Source organism: Panthera onca, chromosome X (assembly GCF_046562875.1).
Source record: "Panthera onca isolate mPanOnc1 chromosome X, mPanOnc1 haplotype 2, whole genome shotgun sequence".
Classification (NCBI taxonomy): Eukaryota; Metazoa; Chordata; class Mammalia; order Carnivora; family Felidae; genus Panthera; species Panthera onca.
The window spans coordinates 24,649,449-24,663,179 of NC_138357.1; positions in this window are offsets into that span (position 1 = coordinate 24,649,449).

The following is a 13,731-nucleotide window of genomic DNA, read 5'->3' on the forward strand; positions in this document are numbered from 1 at the left end:
GTTTGTCCAGTCCCTGAAACACAGCTATTTTAACCACTAGGAAATTGATCTGAGGATTAACACAAGAATCGGCATAATTTGAGCCGGAGAACTTGGCAGCTTCTCTCAACAAGCTGACTGAAACACACCTAGGATCTACCTTCCTTTATTTGATTTTTGTTTTGTTTTTAATTATTAATTTTATTAATTTTTAACTCCAAAATGACAAGACAAAGAATTCACTCCCCCCCAAAAAATAAAAATAAAAATAAAAGGAAGAAATGACGGCCAGGAATTTACTCAACACAGATATAAATAAGATGTCTGAACTAGAATCTAAAACTACAATTATAAGAATACTAACTGAGGTGAAAAAGAGCATAGAAGACACCATAGAATCCCTTTCTGCAGAGATAAATAACTAAAATCTAGTCAGGCTGGAATTAAAAATGTTATCACTGAGATGCACTCTTGAATGGATGCTATTATGGCAAGGATGGATGACATGGAGAGGAGAATCAGTGATGTAGATTAAATTATGAAATATGATGAAGAAAAAAAAGAGGGTGCAAAGGCAAAATATCACAATCCAAGACTTAGAGAACTCAACAACTTATTAAAGAGGAATAACATTTGTATCATAGGAGTCCCAGATGATAGTGAGAATAAAGGGCAGAAGGTTTATGTGAGCAAATTATAGCTGAAAACATCCCTAATCTGGGGAAGGACACAGACATCAAAATCCAAGGAGCACAGAGAACTCCAAAGAGATTAAAGAAAAACCAACCATCACCAAGGCAGATCGGTCAAATTCACAAAATGAGTAGACAAGGAAAGGTTCATGAAAGCAGCAAGGGGAAAAAAAAGTCCTTTAACCTACAATAGACAGATCAGTTTTGCAGAAGATCTGTCCACAAAAGTTGGAAGGTCAGAAAGATATGGCAGGATATAGTCAATGTGCAGAATGGGAAAAATATACAGCCAAGAATTCTTTATCCAGCAAGGCTGTCATTCAATATAGAAGGAGAGATAAAGACTTTCCCAGACAAAAATGAAAGAAGTTTGTAACCACTAAATCAGCCCTGCAAGAAAATTTAAGTGGAACTCATTAAGCAGAGAATAAACAAAACAAAACAGAACAAAAATAAAAGCAACAAAGAATATAAAAGACCAAAGAACATCACCAGAAACACCAACTCTATAGGCAACACAATGGCACTAAATTCATATTTTTCAATAATCACTCTGAATATGAATGGATTAAATGTTCCAATGAAAAAACATTAGGGTATCGGGGAGGGGGGCCTGGATGGCTCAGTCAGTTATATCTAACTTTAACTCAAGTCATGGTCTCACAGTTCATGAGTTCAAGCCCTGCATCAGGCTCTGCGCTGACAGCTCAGAACCACAAGCTTGCTTCAGATTCTGTATCGCCCTCTCTCTCTGTCCCTCCTCCACACACACTCTATGTCTCTCTTTTTGAAAATAAAATAAAATAGGGCATAGGGTATCAGAATAGTTGGGAGGAAAAGATACATTTATATGCTGCCTACCAGAGATGCATTATAGACCTAAAGACCCCTACAGATTGAAAGTGAGGGGATAGAGAACTATCTATCATGCTAATGGACATCAAAAGAAAGCTGGAGTAGCCATACTTATATCAGACAAACTAGATTTTAAAACAAAGACTCTAACAAGAGATGAAGAAGGGTATTATATAATAAGAAGTCTATCCACCAAGAAGGTTGAACAGCTGCAAATATTTATGCTCCCAACTTGAAAGAGCCCAAATATATAAATCAATCAATCACAAACATAAAGAAATTTATTAATAGTAATGCAATAACAGTAGGGGACTTTCACTCCCCACTTACAGCAATGGACAGGTCATCTAAGCTGAAAATCAACAAGGAAACAGTGGCTTTGAATGATACACTGGGCCAGATGGACTTACCAGATATATTCAAAACATTTCATCCTAAAACAGCAGAATGCAAATTCTTCTTGAGTGCACATGGAATATTCTCCAGATGTGGTCACATATTAGGCCACAAATCAGACCTCAACACGTACAAAAAGATTGAGATAATACCATGTGTATTTTCAGAACACAATGCTAAGAAACTTGATATCAATCATAATAAAAAAAATTGGAAAGACCACAAATATTTGGAGGCTAAAGAACTCCCTACTAAAGAATGAATAGGTAAACCAAAAAATTAAGAGGAAATTAAAAAGTACATGGAAGCCAATGAAAATGAAAATATGACAGTCCAAAATCTTGGGATGCAGCAAAGACAGTCATAAAAGACAAGTATATAACAATCCAGACCTTCCTAAAGAAGGAAGAAATGTATCAATAACACAACCTAAACTTTCACCTAAGGAAATTGGAAAAAGAACAGCAAATAAAGCCCAAAACCAGTGTAATAAGGGAAATATTAAATATTAGAGCAGAAGGCAATGATATCAAAATTTTAAAAAAAGTAGATCAGATCAATGAAACTAGGAGCTTGTTCTTTGAAAGAATTAACAAAATTGATAAACCCTTAGCCAGCTTTATTAAAAAGAAAAAGGAAAGGAACCAAATAAATAAAAACATGAATCAAAGAGGAGAGATCACAACCAACACCACAGAAATACAAATGATTTTAAGAGATTATAAGAAATTATATGACAACAAATTGTGCCACCTGGAAGAAATAAATACATTTCTAGAAAGGTATAGACTACCAAATGAAACAGGAAAAAGAAATAGAAAATTTGAACAGACCAATAACCAGATAATTTCAGTTATCAAAAATCTCTCAGAACAAGAGTCCAGGGTTGGATGGTTTCCAAGGGGAATTTTTCTTTATTTAAAGAAGACTTAATACCTATTTTTAAGCTGATTCAAAAAATAGAAAAGGAATAAAAACTCCCAAACTCATTCTATGAGGCCAGCATTACCTTGATTCCAAAACCAAAGACCCTAATATAAAGGATAATTACAGACCAATTTCCCTGATGAACCTGGATGCAAAATTCTAAACAAGATACTAGCAAATTGAATCACATAATATATTAAAAGAATTATTCATCAAGATCAAGTGGGATTTATTCCTGGGCTGTATGGGTGGTTCAATATCCTCCAATCAAGCAACATATTACACCACATAAATGTAAGAAATGATAAGCACTACAAGGTTTTCTCAATTGATGCAGAAAAAACATTTCACAAAACACAGCATCCTTTCTTGACAAATACCCTAAAGAAAGTATGGATAGAAAGAACATACCTCAACATCATAAAGGCCATATATGAAAGCCCCAAAGCTAATATTGTATTCAATGAGCAAAAACTGAGATCTTTCCCCGTGAGGTCAGGGTCAACTCTGTTGTTCAACATAGTACTTGAATTCCTAGCCTCAGCAATAAGACCTCAAAAATAAGTAAAATTCATTCAAGTCAGCAAGTAAGAATCAAACTTTCACTCTTTGCAGATGGGAAGATGCTCTACGTGTAAAACCCTAAAGACTCCACCAAAAAAAGTTAGAGGTGATACATGAATTCGGTGAAGTCACAGGATATAATACCAATGCACAGGAATCAGTTGCATTTCTGTATAACAATAATGAAGCATCAGAAAGAGAAATCAAGGAATAGATACAAAATTTAGAATTGCACCCAAAACCATAAGATACCTAGGAATAAACCTAACCAAAGAGGTAAAAGATTTGTACCCTGAAAGTATAGAAAGCTTATGAAAGAAATTAAAGAAGACATAAAGGAATGGAAAAACATTCCATGCTCATGGATAGGAAGAACAAATATTGTTAAAAATGTCAATAGTACTCAAAGCAATCTACATATTGATTGCAATCCTTGTAAAAATAAGGATTTACAATCACACCAAAAACCATTAAGTACTTAGGAATAAATCTAACCAAATAGGCAAAATATCTGTATGCTGACAACTATGGAAAACTTATGAAAGAAATTGAAGGGGACACAAAGCAATGGAAAAATATTTCATGTTCACGGATTGGAAGAACAAATATTGTTAAAATGACAACAGTACCCGAAGCAATCTACACATTCAATGCAATCGTTACCAAAACAACACCAGCATTCTATACAGAGCAAGAACAAATAATTGTAAAAATTTGTATGGAACCAGAAAATACCCCAAAATACCCCAAATAGCCAAAGTAATGTTGAAAAGAAAAACCAAAGGTGGAGGCATCACAATTCTTGACTTCAAGCTGTATTACAAAGCTGTACTCATCAAGACACTATGGTACTGGCACAAAAACAGACTCATAAATCAATGGAACACAATAGAGAACCCAAAAACGGACCTACAAATGTATGGACAACTAATCTTCTACAATCAAGAAAGAATGTCCAGTGGAAAAAAGACAGTCTCTTCAGCAAATGGTGTTGGGGAAACTGGATGGCAACATGCAGAATCATGAAACTGGACCACCTTCTTACACCATACACAAAAATAAATTCCAAGTGGATTAAAAAACCTAAATGTGAGACAGGAAACCATCAAAATCCTAGAGGAGAACACAGGTAGGAACCTCTTTGACCACGGCCAGAGCAACTTCTTACTCCATATGTCTCCAGAAGCAAGGGAAACAAAAGCAAAGATGAACTTTTGGGACTTCATCAAGATAAAGATCTTCACACAGAGAAAGAAACAATCAGCAAAAGTAAAAGACAACCTTCAGAATGGAAGAAAATATTTGCAAATGACGTATCAGATAAAAGGTTAGTATTCAAAATCTGTACAGAACTTATCAAACTCAACACCCAAAAAACAAATAATCCAGTGATGAAATGGAAAGAAGATATGAAGAGACACTTTTCCAAAGCAGACATCCAGATGGCTAACAGACACATGAGAAGATGCTCAACATCACTCATCAACAGGGAAATACAAATCAAAACCACAATGAGGTACCACCGCACACCTGTCAGAATGGCTGAAATGAACAACTCAAGAAACAACAGATGTTGGCAAGGATGTGGAGAAAGGGAAACACTTTTGCACTGTTTGTGGGAATGCAAACTGGTGTAGCCACTCTGGATAACAGTATAGAGGTTCCTCAAAAAGTTAAATCTGGAACTACCATATGACTCAGCGGCTGCACTACTAGGTATTTATCCAAAGGATACAAAATTGCTGATTTGAAAGTGTACATGCACCCCAATGTTTATAGCAACATTATAAACAATAGCCAAATTATAGAAAGATCCCAAATGTCTATTGACCAATGAAAGGATAAAGAGGAAGTGGTATATATATACAATGATATATTAGTCAGCAATCAAAAATAATGAAATCTTGCCATTTGCAACAATGTGGATGGAACTAGAATGTATTACTGTAAGTGAAATAAGTCAGAGAAGGAGAAATATCATGATTTCACTCGTATCTGGAATTTAAGAAACAAAACAGATGAATACAGGTAAGGGAAGGAAAAAAAAACAAGATAAACACAGAGAGGGAAGCAAACCATAGGAGACTGTTAAATACAGAGAACAAATTGAGGTTTGCTGGAGGGTTGTTGGGTGGGGGGATGGGCTAAATGGGGATCAATATTGAGAAGAGCACCTGTTGCAATGAGCACTGGGTATTATATGTAAGTGATGAATCACTGAATTCTACTCTTGAAACCATTATTACACTATATGTTAACTAACTTGGATTTAATTTTTTTTAAAAAAAAGGATAATAACTATAAAAAGATTGAAGCAACACCAATTGATCTCTTGTAAAGATTCTAGTGTTATTTTTCATGTCTAAATACAATAAGACTTGCATACTTCCAGTGTGAAAATAACCAAGGTCACCTAAGTATTTTAGGAAATAAAGGAACTAAAACCTCATCCCTCTCTTCCGAATGGGTGCAATCTAATAGAGGAAAAAATTCCATATTTCCAAATAAGCATTTTTGTCTTACTTAAATGCTATAAGTCAAATGGCCATAACAAGCTAAATGTCTATTCATTTGCTATAGTAAAAACCATGTTATTTTTACAAAGAATATTCTCTCTCTCTCTCTCTTTCTCCTGCATCATTAACCAGGCAAGCAAACTTCTCAAAAACAAAAACATAGAATTTTTAGATCATATTTTCTTAGCATAAAATATAGTAGCAAAGAGTTAATGAGTTATAAATATAATGGATAGTTTGGAGTAAGGCTGCTTTAATAATTTGTCGTACAGGTTCTAATTTTCTAACTTAACCTTGCACATGAATAGAATGAATGACCACAATTTTTTTAGCAGGAGATCACTAGGCCACTTTAAATTACTAAAAATTTAGTAAAGAAGCTATGAATCAAGTTATTTCTTCAGTGGGAAGTTTACTGTTTTAATTTTCTCATCCTAGTCATTGTTCCATATTTCAGGCTGAACACCCTACAATCAGATAAAATAAGATCAAGTTCACTGTCTTTCAGAGAGTCTAGGTAATCTTTCCAGACCAATATTTTATTTGTATCAGGGATTACAAATGGTAGTAGATAATAAATTTCCTCAGTAATTAAGTATGTATCTTTAATAACATTATTATGAATACATTAAAATAAAACAGATCCAGTTGAAATCTGACCTCTGTCATCTACTAGTTAAGTGCTTGGATGAGCCATTTATCTTAAGTCTTAGGTTCTGTGTCTATAAAAAGGAGATAATAATTTCCATTTAGCAAAAGTATTTTATTTTTTTAAACCTTAAAACATCAAGTACATTTCCTGGGATATATTAAGTATTTAAAAATGTTAGTTACTTTTTATCCTTCTGATATGCACTGTATCTGCTGTATAACTAGGTTTCATTTTCTTTTAGTTCATGGTATCACACTGTTTCCTTAACCTAGGGGGTCATCTTGAAAATATACACCTTTTGTTCAAGGTACACTGGACAAAAAATACAAAAGCTTCAGTGCAAAGTCATGCCACTGCTGGAGCCACAATTATAAATGTATCTCTCATTGATAGTGAAATACTAAGATAGTCTTGAAGTATTAAAGTCAAGATGACATTGGTAATATGGTTTGGAGCGCAATGATTAAGTATTTGATTCCAATCCTTACTACAAGGCCTATAGAAACATAAAAGCTAGGAAAAACCACTTAAAACTTAGATACCATGTGTGGTTTATCCATTTTCAGAGGCAGTAATAATTCCTGCTCACTACAAACATAATATTAGCATTTTATAGTCTAATGAAAAAAGCTTCCTAAAGTATTAGTGTTGCTATTATTTTTAAAATCATTCAGTAACTTGTATGGTGTTTCCAAATAATTAAATTAGATTTTAGGAATTCTTCAGGATAAATACAAAATGAATTTCTCACAACAAAAGAGTTTACATTACCAGAGGTTTGCCAGTGGAGGGAGGAAACCATTATTCTGGTCATACAAAAAACAATTCTTAGAGTCTACAACAATTATTTTTATAATAACAAAAAATATGTTGAACATTGTGATATAACTTTAAATAACAATAGCCAAAATAATTTTCTTATGTAAGGAAGCATTCAATATAACACATTAACAAGTTGCCTACTATGTAATCCTATGTAATATTGAAGTTATGGAAGGAAGAATTCAAAGGAAATACCATACACATTATCTACCCTTAAGAAGTTTGAAATCTAATTAGAGATACAAGGCTAACATGCATGAATCAATAGCTTATAAAATCAGATTGGATATAATTCAGAACTAAGCTATATATTATTAGTACTTAAGTATTGGATAGGTTATGGGAAGAAAGATGATTTGTCTTTGGAGTAATTGAAGATGATTTCCAGCAGGGGGGTAAAATTTGACCTGGATGCCAATGAAATTTAGACAGGTAGAAGGGGGCTTCATCTATAAACCTGACTGCAATCATTGCAAAAGCAAAGTAATTGAATAATGAATGAGCATGGCATACAAGTGGGAAATGAACCAGAGGACACATTTTAGTGAGGATGAAGTCCTTAGAGTTAGAATAGGTCAGGTTTAAGCCCTGAAACACAGGCAGAGCTATTTGGACTTGATGCCATAGGAAACAATATATAATAGTATCACTTGCTAGAAATTTCCTGTATGTAGTAGATGGGAAACTGGATGCAGAGATACCAACAAGTAGTTTGTTATAAGCATTTGATTGTTAACCTGAAGGAAGAATTAAGACTTAGTAATTGTCTACAAAGCTAAATGTTTTCTGATGTAAGTTTACACATTTTGTTTATATAATAAACTTCCAAGATGCTTGCATACTCGTTAAAATAATTGAAATTTCAATTAGAGTATACCACCAGTAGATTATAAAGTGGCCTCAGCCACAGTAATGCAGGCTGAAGAATAGGCTAAAAATAATGCTGCTTTACATAAGATTGAGATAAGCAAGTTTTCCTGAATTTGTAAAAAAATAGAATGTGCTGTTAAAAGAACCAAAATTGAACATTAATCATTAGATACATTTTTATTATGCAATATGTTAATGCCTACTATTTGATGAATTTCTTGCTGATTTGCCTATTACTAAATTTATCCTGATCTAGACCCTAGTTTTTCTTATTTCTAGATTTGATTTAGAATCCTTCGTTCAAACTTACTGTAAATCATTACCTTGGAGTGTGCTTCTTCTATGTCAACTGTACAAAATCAAGCCATCTTAGCATCAAAGACCTTTCCAGTTTCTTGCAGTTGTCAGTGGCTTAATTCTGCCTTAGCCAAGGGCTGTTTATCCACCTGATTCAGATAATCACAAAGATGATTTTAGTTCCCCTTCTGGCCTCCAATAATATAGGAGGGTCTTTTGTTTTGATATTGGATTCAAATATATTCAACTTGGCTAGAGGAGTAGGTAATTAAAATAACTGGCTGTCTCAATTTTAGCGTTAAACCCAAATATCTCCATTTTGAGATCAGAAAAAATGACTACATTATTGACAATGAGCCAAAATTTACTTCTAAAATACATTATTATTGCTAGGTAAAGTAGGTGTTATTTTAAATAAAATATAACAATTTTCTTAGCAATACTGAAGCACTCTCTTTTGGAACAGCTTATCTTTGATGTTTTTGTCTTCACTATATCATAAAACTTTCAAGTTATTGCAAAGTTCCTATTATCTGCAATATTGGCCTTCAGATTTGACACGGAAAATTTCCTACTTAATGTAATATGCTTTTTATATAACAGATTAGTTTATTTGGTAGCTATTTATTGAAAACAAACTATGCATCAAGGTCTATGCTACGCTCTGAGGAGACAATAGTAAACAAGGGAGGCCAGGCAGAGGTCTCAAAGAAACACCCAGCCTTGTGGATGGAGAACATTCCTTGATATGGACACAAGGAAGCACAAAAAACTTAAGTGCAGCAGCTGCTATCAAAGAGACTAAAAGATGTATGAGCATTCAGAGCATAGGGGGCTAAACTTCAATGTTACTAAAGCGTAATTTTATTGCAAGACACTTTACTGAAAGGCATGATAGCTCCATAAAATATATTCTGACACATTTTAAATAGGAAACAACTTATGGGGTGCCTGGGTGGCTTAGTTGGCTAAGTGTCCAACTTTGGCTGTGGTCATGATCTCGCAGTTGATGAGTTGGAGCCCCACATTTGGCTCTGTGCTGACAGCTCAGAGCCTGGAGCCTGCTTTGGATTCTGATTCCCTCTCTCTCTGCCCCTCCTCTGCTCTCTCTCTCTCTCTCAAAAAAATAAATAAATATTTAAAAATTCAAAAAAGGCAACAAATTTTATACCAAAATATAAAGTGGTTTAATCTATTCATAAATGTAAAGCAGCATCAGTAAAGCCAAGGAAGACCAGAATATCAAACACTTCAAACTGTCAAATGATGATTAGATATTGAGAACAGAGAAAAGTCTGTTAGATTTGGTGACCTTCTAGACAATGGCTTTGAGCAGAATTATGGGATTCTAAACCAGATTCAGGGAATAAAGAGTGTGGGTGGTGAGAACATGGAGGACAAGAGATAGAAACTAAACATTAGAGAGTTTTGGTAGAGAGAAGAAGAGACATTTCTAGAATGGGTGATTATGCTAAGTAAAGTTATTATTTGTTGCTGTTTTCCTAATTAAGAAAGACCTAGATAAGTTTAAAGATCTGCTTTTAAATAGACTGAATACAGTTTTTGATTGGAAAACTCCAATACTTAACATGTGTATTTTCATGAAATAATATATTACAGAAACAACAGCTTCATGATTATAAATATTAAACTTTACATTCCTCAGGGAATGCTCTTCCCAGTGGTCATTAGTTCTCTGATCTAAATAGTACATTATGGCAAAAGGTATGTAACCATGTAATAATGAAATCAAGACTACTAGTTCTAGAAATGAGACTGTTTAAGAAAGATTAAGTTAATGCAGAAGTTATTTATTCCCTGAATAGGTTTGTCTGGAGAACTTGCAGCTAGTGTACTTTGAATATCACCATGACTTTTGAACTATTAACTGTGATCCATTTGCTTCAATGCCATCACTACTTATAAACTAGGTTATATTTGGAAAGGAAGACTAGTAACAAAAGCCACCATTATTTCTAGTTTTTCTATGAAATTTTGCTTAATGTTCATAGATTTCTTCCCCTAACATAACTTACAATCTGCATAATTCATCTGTCTGTACTTTTACTTCTGTAATTCATCATAGGAATTTTGGTAATAAATTTTGGTAATGAATTTTTGGTAAGAAAGAGAAAGGAGGAGAGAGAATCCCAAGCAGGTTCCATGCTCAGAGTGGAGCCTGATGCAGGACTCTGTCCTAAAACTGCAAGATCATGACCTGAACCAAAATCAAGAGTTGGACACTCAAACAACTGAACCACTCAGGCTCCCCATTTTAAACATTTTTTAAATGTTGATCTTCCTAATAAGTTACTGAGTTAGAAGGAGAGGTATGTAGTATTTTATAATGTTTTCTTTTTCTTTGAAATTTTAGTCTACTTCCCATTTTGAGTCGGATAACTATATGGTAAAAACTGGAGTCTTAATACTGTAGATGTGCACAAAATTGAACTTGTAATGTGGTAATATTTCAAATTCAAAAATATAGGGAAAGGAATAGAGAATAAAGAGTACTCCTGAAATACAGACCCTATTCTGCTGACTTATCCTGTTCAATTCTGGGTCCATATAATCTGCAATTCTCTTGAAAAGAAACAATGGAAAGATGAATTCATTTATCAAATGAAGTCTAGGCCCTATTCAATTAGAATCTTTGCAACCATGATTTGTTTTTTATAAAACTCATGTGCCCATGAATATAATATCTACCAAGCTAAATCAATGGAAGAATTAAGGGGCTTTCTTTCATTTTAGTTATTTTTTCAAAAACAGTGATCACAATATGGTAGATACCATTTTTTTTACTTATAGAAAGTGTTTAATTTTATTAAGTATTGCTAAAAGAATGAGTAGAATGTTAAATCATTTACATCACTGAATACCATGTTAAAGATAGAGTCGTGGATATTTTTGAGCAAACACTGTGGTGATATTGTGATGCATAGGCAGGTGTAGATGTGAGATACTGTTTCCTTAACACTTTATCATTATATGACACTTTAATTTCCCAGTGAGTATGATTAATACTACTTGGAAATAATTTATCACTAATACTAATTCAAATGGTGGATCATTTCTAAAAATCAGCTGGCAATGAAACTGAATCCCGCTGATATCCTACTAGTTTAATGCATTACATTGTCTTTCATTAATACCAAGTTTATCCTTGTTGACAGGTATCACATTTGCTGATTTTTTTTTTAAAAAAGTGTCCCTTCCAGTTCAAAGACATTTTGGTCTTTAGAAAACTAAATTATGCTAAAGCAAAAAAAAAAAAATGATACATACAAGCTTGTTCTTAGCCATATGTTTAAAGCAATCAAAAAGTTGAAGTTGCATCTCTGCAGTGCTTATTCTGCTATAAAAGGACTAATATAATGAATCATGTGGCACTGCAGAGAAGAAAGTTTTCCTTTTTTGTCTTCATTTTCTATTAAACTTAGCTTTCAATTTCAATGACACTGAAAGTATGTTATGCATATAAGCTGAAATCAGGAATCACTTGCCAAGAAATCTACCTTGTGTACATGATTTAAATATGTCATGTTGTTTATCTTTAGAAAATAAACTTTTCTTCTTGCTTCCACCCAGAAGGTTGGTCTTTTTTTAAATATCAATATACATTATAAGGTGTCTCATTTCATAAGACAAAGATTCTCTGAAAATGCCATGTTTCCAAAATCCATTTGCAAAGGAAGCATCCTGTACAATATTAGCAGTAATAATGTCAGTCTGATGCAAAAATAAGAAAAGGCAAAAGGAACCATATTGTAAGGTTAACTCATTTTATTTTCATGTATATGACATTCAGTTGCAATGATTTTTTCTGCCCATGTGGAAACCTCAGTCATTTATATGGTAGTGCTAGCTATAACAAATCCACTAAAGGTGTCATGAAGAAACTGAGACCCGGTACCTTTGATCATTATTTCTAGATATTGGTATTAACTGTTATAGTCAGTATGAATATCAAAACCATGGAAGGTCTGCCTTCCTCTCTCACAGTAATGCCAATGATTTTATTGTAATTGTGATATTTCCACCCTTTAACAAACATGCTTTAAGTGCTTTCCATGTACATAGCACTGTGTTAGTTGTCAACGATAATAAAACAATTACGATATAGTCTCTGATCTTAAAGAGTTATCTGATATCTAACTGTTCCTAAAACTGCCTAATGATGGAGTAGGAGCACAAGTGATCAAGCAATATTAACAAGTGGCTTACTATGGGATTTAAAACCATGTTATGGTCTCCTGGTTAAGTCTCAACCCCCTCCCAAAACATACTCACCAAATGCAATTCCCTTTGCTGCAATAAATTACAACATGAAGGCACTTGGCAAAGGGAATCCACTTATTATCAGGCACCATGTTATTTTCTTCTAAATATCATGCAGCAATGCCTATTCACACCACCTAAGGTGAATTGGATTAGAATTCCCAGAGAGTTATCTTGAATTTTGGGTGTAAAATGAGCTGATCCATATTGAAAGATGTTATATGACTGAAAGTTAAGTACCACTGAGTCACAGAAAAATCTAAGCATCAGCACAGCTGGATCTAGCCTGCAGGGCTCAGAAGAGAATACTTGATAGGTGAGGTCTAATAAGAATTAATCACTGGTGGGGCTCCTGGGTGGCTCAGTCCGTTAAGCATCCAACTCTTGATTTCAGCTCAGGACATGATCTCCTGGTTTGTGAGTTCAAGCCCCTCATCAGGCTCCATGCTGATAGTGCAGAGCCTACTTGGGATTCTCTGACTCCCTCTCTCTCTGTCCCTCCACTGCTCACTATCTCTCTCAAAATAAATAAATAAACATTAAAAAAAGAATTAGTTATTGGGGGTTCCATTTAATAAAAGCATATGCTGTGACAATTTCTGAAAACTTACTGGGAATGTCAATATTTGGGCAATTCACACAGGAATGTGAAAGACTAGTCTTTGCTAGGATATACAGTTAGCTCTTCCTCATTTATAACCCCTAAAATAAAATAGGTATGTCACACAGAAGAGAATAAGGTCAGGATATATTGATATGTTGCTGAATTGAAAACTATGCAGCCAAGAATTCTTTATCCAGCAAGGCTGTCATTCAAAATAGAAGGAGAGATAAAAAGTTTCCCAGACAAAAAAAATTAAAGGAGTTTCTGACCATTAAA